This window comes from Globicephala melas, chromosome 8, assembly GCF_963455315.2.
Source record: "Globicephala melas chromosome 8, mGloMel1.2, whole genome shotgun sequence".
NCBI lineage: Eukaryota > Metazoa > Chordata > Mammalia > Artiodactyla > Delphinidae > Globicephala > Globicephala melas.
In genome coordinates, this window is record NC_083321.1 from 26,006,498 (window position 1) to 26,015,545 (window position 9,048).

The following is a 9,048-nucleotide window of genomic DNA, read 5'->3' on the forward strand; positions in this document are numbered from 1 at the left end:
CCCAAAGCCTGAGTTCCACACTTACACTTGGCCTCACTGAGTACTGACTGGGTACCCTCTGTTTTGGGGGTACACAGAGCCTGTCATGCTCCCCACCCCAAGAGCTCACAACCCATGGGATATTCCTCACCAAGACCACCTCAGAAAGTCCTCTCCGCATTAATGGATTCTCCTTTCATCCTTACTGGGAATAGGCTTCCTCCCAGACTGCCAGCAGCTAGAAGGTGGGGATCCCAAATATTTTAGCCTCCATCAGCTACAGAAGAATAAAGAACCAACCCTGTGCCATTTTGACACCGATTTGTCCTTTCAGAATTGGGAAGAGATTTCTTCTTAAATGGTTCCTACGTTCCCCACTGATTTCTTTTGCCAAAGGAGGCATGTTTATAAACAGGCTGCCCAATTTGGCCAATGGGCAAAGGGGTGCTCAGATGAGGGTGGGATTGAACATCACACCTTGACCTAGAATTGATACTCAGCCAGGGTGCACCAGCATGTCCACACAGGTTATTAGCATGCTGAAATACTTCTGTAGCAGCTGGTCAATAGCCACCTCCAAACGCCCCTCTGCATCCCTGCTGCCCAGGTCCTCTGGGTCCCCTGGATTTCCCTACAATCCAACAGAAGGGGCCCGGCCCCCCAGGGGTTCTTTCGACCTCTGCTCCAGCACTGGGGCCAGGGCTCTTTTCCCTTGGCCGGTGCTCCTGCCATGCTGGCTGTTAACTGGTCTGAATATCATGCCAACCCTCGCAGCTAGCTAATCACGCAGCTGTCCCCCAGATAGCCACTTCAAAACCTGTGACAAGAAGAGCATTGGGTTGTTTAGGACCTGTGCAGAAGAGGAGAGGCAGCACCTGTGGAGTGTGGAGTTCCGGAGTTTGGGGGTACCTTGGAGCCTAGGCCTGCTTGCTCAGTCTTCATGCCCTCCTGCAGTTCCTCTGGCATCCGGGCTGAGACCAGAACATCCCACCAATGAGAGCTGTTCTGAGACATGACTCAGTATTTGTGGGGCAACACTCAAGGAAATATAGCCACTTCAAATATATCCTAGTTTACCATGCAGACTACTTGTGGGGAGAGAGAACATTTTTTGCCTCCTGCCAAAACAAAGTCCTTTGTGTGGGTCAAGAGGCCTTACCCTGACCCTGTAGCTTCAAGATAATACTGACCTCTCTAAGGAATATATTTTCATTTTCGGCATTTGAGAAATCCATGTGCAACACTAGCGGGAAAGAAGGTATGGTACATATATACCATGGAATAGTACTCAGCCGTAAAAAGGAACGAAATAATGCCGTTTGCGGCAACATGGATGGACCTAGAGATTGTCATACTGAGTGAAGTTCTAATTAAAGTCCAAACATGTGGTATAAACCCAGTGGACACATATATTCGCTCTGGCACTTACAGTAGAAAACCACTTCTACCCTATACTCCTGGCTTAGATGTGGCTGGGATAATAGAATCTGTTGGAGGGAGTGTATCTGCTTTCAAGAAAGGCGACAGAGTTTTCACTACCGGCACGATCTCTGGGGGCTACACAGAACATGCTCTGGCAGCCGATTACACTGTTTCCACACTGCCATAAAAACTGGACTTGAAACGAGGAGCTGCCGTCGGGATCCTGTATTTTACTGCACATCGAGTTCTGCTCCTCAGTGCCCATGTGATAGCTGGAGAAAGTGTTCTGGTTCACGGGGCCAGTGGAGGGATTGGAATAGCAGCATGCCAGATTGCTAGAGCTTATGACTTAAAGGTTTGGGCACAGCTGGTACTGAGGAAGGACAAAAGATTGTTTTGCAGAATGGAGCCCACGAAGTGTTTAATCACAAAGGAACTAATTACATTGATAAAATTAAGAAATCTGTTGGTGAAAAAGGAGTTGATATGATTACTGAAATATTAGCTAATGTAAATCTTAGCAATGGTTTGAATCTTTTGTCACACGGAGGATGAGTAATAGTTGTTGGCAGCAGAGGTCCTATTGAAATAAACCCACGGGACGCCATGGCAAAGGAATCTAGCATAATAGGAGCTGCTCTCTATTCATCCACCAGGGAGGAATTGCAGCAGTTTGCAGCAGTCCTTCAAGCTGGAATAGAAGTTGGTTGGTCGAGACCAGTAATTGGTCCCCAGGATCCATTGGAGAAGGTGGCCCAGGCTTATGAAGGTATCATTCATAGCAGTGGGGCTGTTGGAAAAATGATTCTTCTCTTAAAATGATTAATCCTTCCACAGATCTCCTGCGTAATTAAAGTTTCTTACCTCAGTTTTACGTATACCAAAAAAAGAAAAGAAAAAAGCTTTGGGTTATACTTTGAAACATACTAAACATCTTTAAAAAATTATTTCAGTGACAAAAGTCTTGTTACTAGACAAGATGAAATTTCCCGAGTGGACAAACTCTAGTTTAGCAATCTCAAACTGCCCCTTTATCCTCATGCTTTCAGAAAATAATTACAGCCAACAACTACTGAGTACCACGCAATGCCAGGCACTGTTCTAAGTGCTCTACGTACAGGATCTCACTGAATTCCCTCTGCAACACTGTGACTTGTAGGCATTTTTATTATCATTTAACAGGTGGACACTAAGATTCAAAGAGTTTAGGTAATTTGTTCAAAGTATCACACTAGAAAGTGGCAGGGCTGGGACCCAAACCCAGGCTGAGTGACTCCAAAGCTCTTAAACTTGAAGCTAAATTACTTGGTATATACTCTCATACATGTTAGTTATCTTCTTCTTGCTGTTGTTATATAATCTTCACTATTCTAACGCCCTTAGGAATGCCTCTGCGTGTGTGTGTGTGTGTGTGTGTGTGTGTGTGAGAGAGAGAGAGAGAGAGAGAGAGAGAGAATGAGAGAGAACAGGAATGGACATCTGTGTGGTGATGTTGCATATACACATACAGTTATTGCCAGGTCCCTGTTCCCCATTATTTTATGTGGTTCCTTCTGATTGCCTGGGTTGTCTAAGATTGAAAGCTACTCTATGTCAAGGGCTTTGATTCACTTACTCAGAACCCATATGGGTACCACATGAAAGCCAGTCCTCTGTTAAGGCCACAATAGTAATAAGTCCTCTGTTAAGTACCACAACAGAGGAATAAGAATCAGTAAGTGAAAACTTCTGGGACCAGGCAGGAGGAGCCTGCTAGCTCTGTCCCTAACTCTGTTCCTCCTTCCGTCCCTCCCTTCCTTCTTTTTCTCCAAGTCAACACCAAGAAGGGCACTGGAGGCTTATTGAAGAGCCTGTGAGAAATAGCAGTGAGGACCCAGAACATTCCATGTCTCCAGACCTGTGTGCATCTTTGTGGGTCTGGGTGGAATGGGGACCCATTTTGGTGGACTCTGATAGCTTTTTTAAATGCTGAATTCCATTCAGAGTAGTTTTCTTGGGGATATACAATTTAAGATGTGAAACAAAAGTCAAAAAGATGAAGTGGATCTGTTTCCTCTATGGACGGTTCCCCTTCCAGCCCAGGCAAAGGCCGTGCCCCGGCTGTAACCCATTCATTCGCCTGGGGGTGTCCAGGCCTGGAGAGACTCTGTCCCCTTTAATCTCTGGAGGCTGGTTAGTCAGGGTGCCAGGCTCCCTGCCCTCCCACCCCCATGACTGACAGTGGTCCAAAATGTCCATCATCTTTTTGCACAAGGTTTGCTGTTCATTAAAAAAATCACCTTTCCTGTGGACAAGAAAATTACCTTTTTTTTTTTTTTCACCTTTGAGCTCAAAATCTCACTTACATCAGGGCTTGGATGAGCTGCAAATCCAGTCCAATCCAGAAATGCCCAATAAAAAGACTAATTTGAATTTTGCCCCAGACCAAATTATGGGGAGGAAGTAAGTGGAGGGAGGGACCTAGAGTCTGTCATTGCATTTCTGATTACGTTGTTTCTCCTAGTGTGGGAAGAATGGAACCCTGGGCCAGGGATCTGAGTGCAGGCAGCCCCTGTGTCTGGGTGGTTTCTTCCAGGTGCCCTCCCCACCAGGCAACAATGCCCTCTGCTTCATGGACACCCGGGGCCAGGACCTAGCAGCAAAGCATCTGAGACTGTTAAACTGGAGAGAAACCCAGCCAGAAGTTGACATCGCCATTGCGCCACCTGCTGGAAGTTTGGAAAAAGACTCTGAAATTCATGGTTTGGCTGTTAACTAGTAACTTCACAATCCTAATGATTATTTGTAATAATTCTCATTTCGTCTTATTACACAGTTACACAGGTTTTTGAAGACAATTTAAAAGGTGCATACAATTAAAAAAAACATAAAAATCACCCACAATCCTGTCACCCAGAGATTACCATCGTGTATATTTTGTTGGCTTTCCTTCCATCCTTCCTGTCTTTTTTCTACTTAGATATATGTAAATTCATATACACTATAGTCTCATTCAGTTCACATTATTCTATAGCCTAATTTTTAGGATTAACAATATGTCTTCAATATTTTTGCATGTCATTAATTATAATCTGCAACATGACTTGTGCTTAGCAGTTTTTTATATCCTTATATCATAATTCTAGGTCCTCTTCCGGTGTATTAATTACAATGTGGTCTATGCTTTGAGTTTTTACTAAATCTAATTTTCCTCCTCCCTTTTCTCCGCTTCTTTCTTTCTCTTTCATTCCTCCTTTCTTTCCTTCCAGGTTTTTGTCTTTACTTGTTTCTTTATTTTCCCTCCAATAGAAGAAGTCCACAACAGATGTTGTTTGGGGCAATTCTTTGCAGTATCTCTGGCGTCCCTCACCCCTTCATATAAGGGGATCCAGAGACTTCCTACTGGACCCTGGATCTCTCCTCTGGGTGGGCTCTTCTGTCCCTGCCTTGGAAGATAGGACACTTTAAACTCTGAACTGAGGTGGGCAAGAAAGATGGGATCCCAACCTAGTGCCTCCTGCGGTGAAAAAAAACCGAAAACTAACAATTACTGATCACTTACTCTGTGCCAGCCAGGCTCCATCATAAGAACATTACATGAATTATCACAGGCAATCATCATAAAACCCTTCTGAGATAGAATACCTCTCCTTCCTTCTTTCCATTCAGTGGACAGCTGAGGACCCCAAGCTTGAGAAAAGCAAATGAACTTGCCCAAGCGCACCAGCTATTAGTCCCAAACCTCAGTGTGCTGTGATTGTCTATTAAAAGGAAACAAAACAAAAAAGATTTCCAAATTCTCTTTGAAAAGTTCAAACATCAGGTAATGTGGGTTTTGTTTCCCCACAGCAATAATCAGCTCAAGCAGAGTCGTGGTGTCCATACCAGATTAGCATGGACTGTTCAGTTGGACCATCTCCACCTTTCGTGTATTCCCCCTACAACAGAGGAGGGATGTCTACTGCCAACAATACGTGTGGGGTGGGCTGGCTTCACCTAACAGAACAAGGGAACTTACAAAAAGACAACCATAGGCTCAGGGTTTATAATTCCTGGCTCTCTCTGTCTGAGAAGCAGGCTGTACCTATGGCTTCCCTGATACAACCTCTTATCTCTCCCATCCATGAGTATGGGGATGGATTTTGAGGGTGCTAGACCGGGAAAGGAGGAACATAATTATAGATCAGAGTGAAATAGTTGCTAGGGGTCCACTGGAATAAGTGCACCGCATGGACACATGTGGGTGGTTGCATTAGATTGGTTGGTTGACTGAAACCAGAAATCAGTAGTGACTTGTACTAAATGAAGTTGATATAATATTGAACAGGCATTGGCAGACTTTTTCTGTAAAGGGACAGGCAAGTAAAAGTTGTAGACTTTGCAGACCATACGGTCTCTGTTGTAATCACTCAACTCTGCTGTGGCAGCGCTACAGAAGCCATAGACTGCTGCTCTATGTAAATGAACAGGTGTTGGCTGTGTGCCAATACAACTTTATTTACAAAAACATGGTAGCTTTCTTTACAAAAGCAGGCCATAGTTTGCTGACCCCAATAAAGAAGGGATACAAAGACTTAGGAACAGGAGCGTTAGAGTGGCTTTCTCCTTTGCAAGCCATGCACTGGTTAAACTAGGTGGATTCTATTTTCCAGAGTAGATTCACCTGTACATCATTTCTCTACTTTCAGTGACTTTTGAAAATGGTCAACATAAGACTTCTCCCTGGAAATGACTTGGGATTGGGGATGTGAATGCAGATTTGGATTCTCTGACCTGGGTTATTTTCTAAGCTGTGTTCGTGATTGGATTCCCAGAGGATCAGAATTCTCTCTAGGTCTCCATATTTATTAGGCTGATGGAGCCAGTGGAAGCAGAATCACCCCCAGAAGGATTGTGCCTGTTGGGCACCACTGTCCTCCAAATGCTTCCTACAAGGGCCTGGCTGAACAACGTCATTTTAACACAGCAATTTCCAGGCGTTAAGTCAGGTGAGAAGGAGGTAAAAAAAAAAAAAAAAGAGGGCTTCCCTGGTGGTGCAGTGGTTAAGAATCCGCCTGCCAATGCAGGGGACATGGGTTCGAGCCCTGGTCTGGGAGGATCCCGCATCCTGCGGAGCAACTAAGCCCGTGCACCACAACTACTGAGCCTGTGCTCTGGAACCCGTGAGCCACAACTATTGAAGCCTGTGCACCTAGAACTGTGCTCCACAACAAAAGAAGCCACTGCAACGAGAAGCCCACACAATGCAATGAAGAGTAGCCCGGGCTCACCGCCACTGGAGAGCGCCTACGCGCAGCAACGAAGACCTAACGCAGCCAAAAATAAAATAAATAAATTTTTAAAAAATGGTTCAAATGAAAAATTTAAAAAAAAAAGACTTAAAAATGCAGAAGACTGAGAAGCCGAGGCATCTCTCATAAGTCTGGAGACTCCAGATTCAGGGGTTAGGCTCAGAAGATGAGAAAGTGGGTGAGAAGAAGGCCAGCCAGAGAGATAAAGACATCAGGAGGGGACCCTGTGTTTGTGTTTTACGTGGTATATCTGGTGGTGTGTGTGGTGTAGAGAAGAGAGGGGAAAAGACTCTTACATGCTAGCTTAGTATAGGTAGACAAAATTCTGTAAAGTTAGAGAAGAAGAGGACTTAGGAATCCAGGAATCCCCTCCATTACAGGGAACTACCCCTCTTCTGCCTGTGGAAGACACAGCTAGATGATTATGGCGTTCATTTCCAGTGAGCACTGAAGTGGTCTCATATCCTTGTCAACACAGCACTCCAGGCAGCCTTCTGCAATCTGTCAGGGTCAGAACTTAATAATAATAACAATAATTATAGCTAATAGTTATAGAGCATCTGTTATGTCTCAGGCACTGGGCTAAGTGTAGTTTATGCATTATCTCTTCTAATCCTCACAACTCTACTAAGTAGCTGCAGTTATTCTCCCTCTTTTGCTCAAGATGAATTCCATTTTCATGTCTCAGATTCAGTCCAAACGCCTTATTTTATACAAGAGGAAATTGAAACTTAAGATCACATTGTAGCAAGTTGTAGAACTAATGAGAACCTAGGTCTGTAAATACACAGTCCATTGTCCCACACGGATTCCTCGGTGGATATGGTACGTTAGCAAACAGGCTAAGCTAACAAAAAACCCAAGAACACAATGGTGTAAATAAAGGAGCATTTTATTTATCTCTCAATACATGGTCTTAAGGTGAGAAGTTCAAGAATGATGGGGTATCTCTGCTCCATCCGATAATTCAGGGACCCAGAATCTTTCCATCTTTTTGGTCCACCATCTCCTCAGGTGTTGTCTTAGGAGGACTGAGGCTGGTTCAGTTCCACATCTGCCTTCCAGTCTAGGAGAAGGTAGAAAAGTCCAGGGCATGTAGTTTCAACTTTAAGGAGATAACCAAAAAGTTGCACACACCCTCCCCACATTCCACTAACCTGATATGAACGTGTGACTTCCAACCCCACACGCCTCCCAGCTGCAAGACAAGCTGAGAAATAGAATTTCTTCCCAGGAGGGCATGGGTCCAGCTAAAACTCAGGAGTTCTCATTACTAAGAAAAAGAGTCAAACAGGTAGTGAGTAGCCTAAAACTGCAGCCTGTCTATTGACCTTGGTTGACGTCAGAAGGTCAGAGCTTTTGACTAGCTTTCTTTCCCAGAGTCTGAAGCTGCGGTGTCCAAGATAGTAGCCATGGGGACATGCAGCTGTTAGAATGAAAATTAAAGTTAAATAAAATGAACAATTTAGTTCCTCAGTCACAATAGCCACATTTCAGGTGCTCATCAGCCGTGCGCAGCTAATGGCTACACATTAGCCAGTGCAGATAAAGAATATTTATATCCCTGCAGAAAGTTCTATTGCATAGCACTGGTCTACAGACCGTGGATCCAAACGTAAAACGCCTTGAAGCTTCCAAGCCTCTCTTTGTAAGGAAACTGGAGTTTTACTTACCAGAGAGCATTGTAAAAGGAGATGGAAATTGTTGAGGGATAAGCCTTAAAGATTCTACTCTGGATAAATTCCTGAGACTGGAGAAGTTGAGTCAAACTTGAAACTGAGATATGGGCCTGATTTTTTTAGCGGCTGTGTTCCAGGTGCTACCCCTCCCTTTTGGGGATCAGTCACTGTTGTCACAGATAATTCCGCAGGACACGGAGAGAAGGAGGAAACCTTGGCAGGAGTTTGTGGCTAACATAATCCTAGTCTTCCCAGAGGCAGCAAATTAAGGTCTCTTGTAGACATCTGTTGTTTTCACCTGCCCAGTGTCAACCCACCCTTCTTTTGGTGACAGCAGCCGTATTTTCTCATAGAGAATCACGCTCCCCTTTTCAGTGCATGTGGGTGTGTTGGACTCCATGGTTGGCCATGTAACCTAGGCGTGGCCGATCAGAGTCGTGCTGGTCGGCCCGAGGGTGGGCATGTGCCCCAAGAAGGATCCAGGAGCCTTGGATTTCTGTTGGACCCATGGGGAACCAGGCAGTCTCCTTACACCGGAGTTGCTAAGCAGATAAAATACGGGCCTAGAGCAAGTCCACGCATCTATACCACCATACAAGGAGACCCTGAGAGTAACGAAAACAACAGGGAAAACGAGAGCCCAGAAAACGAGAGAAACAGAATCCCAGTGACAAGGTTTGAGCCCAAGAATCCAGGGT

At 44.8% G+C, this 9,048-nt stretch overlaps 1 pseudogene; it reads left to right on the top strand.

Moving 5' to 3' along the window:
* The first annotated feature begins 1,291 nt into the window (after positions 1-1,291).
* On the top strand, positions 1,292-4,038 carry LOC115857409 (quinone oxidoreductase-like; annotated as a pseudogene).
* Positions 4,039-9,048: the final 5,010 nt, after the last annotated feature.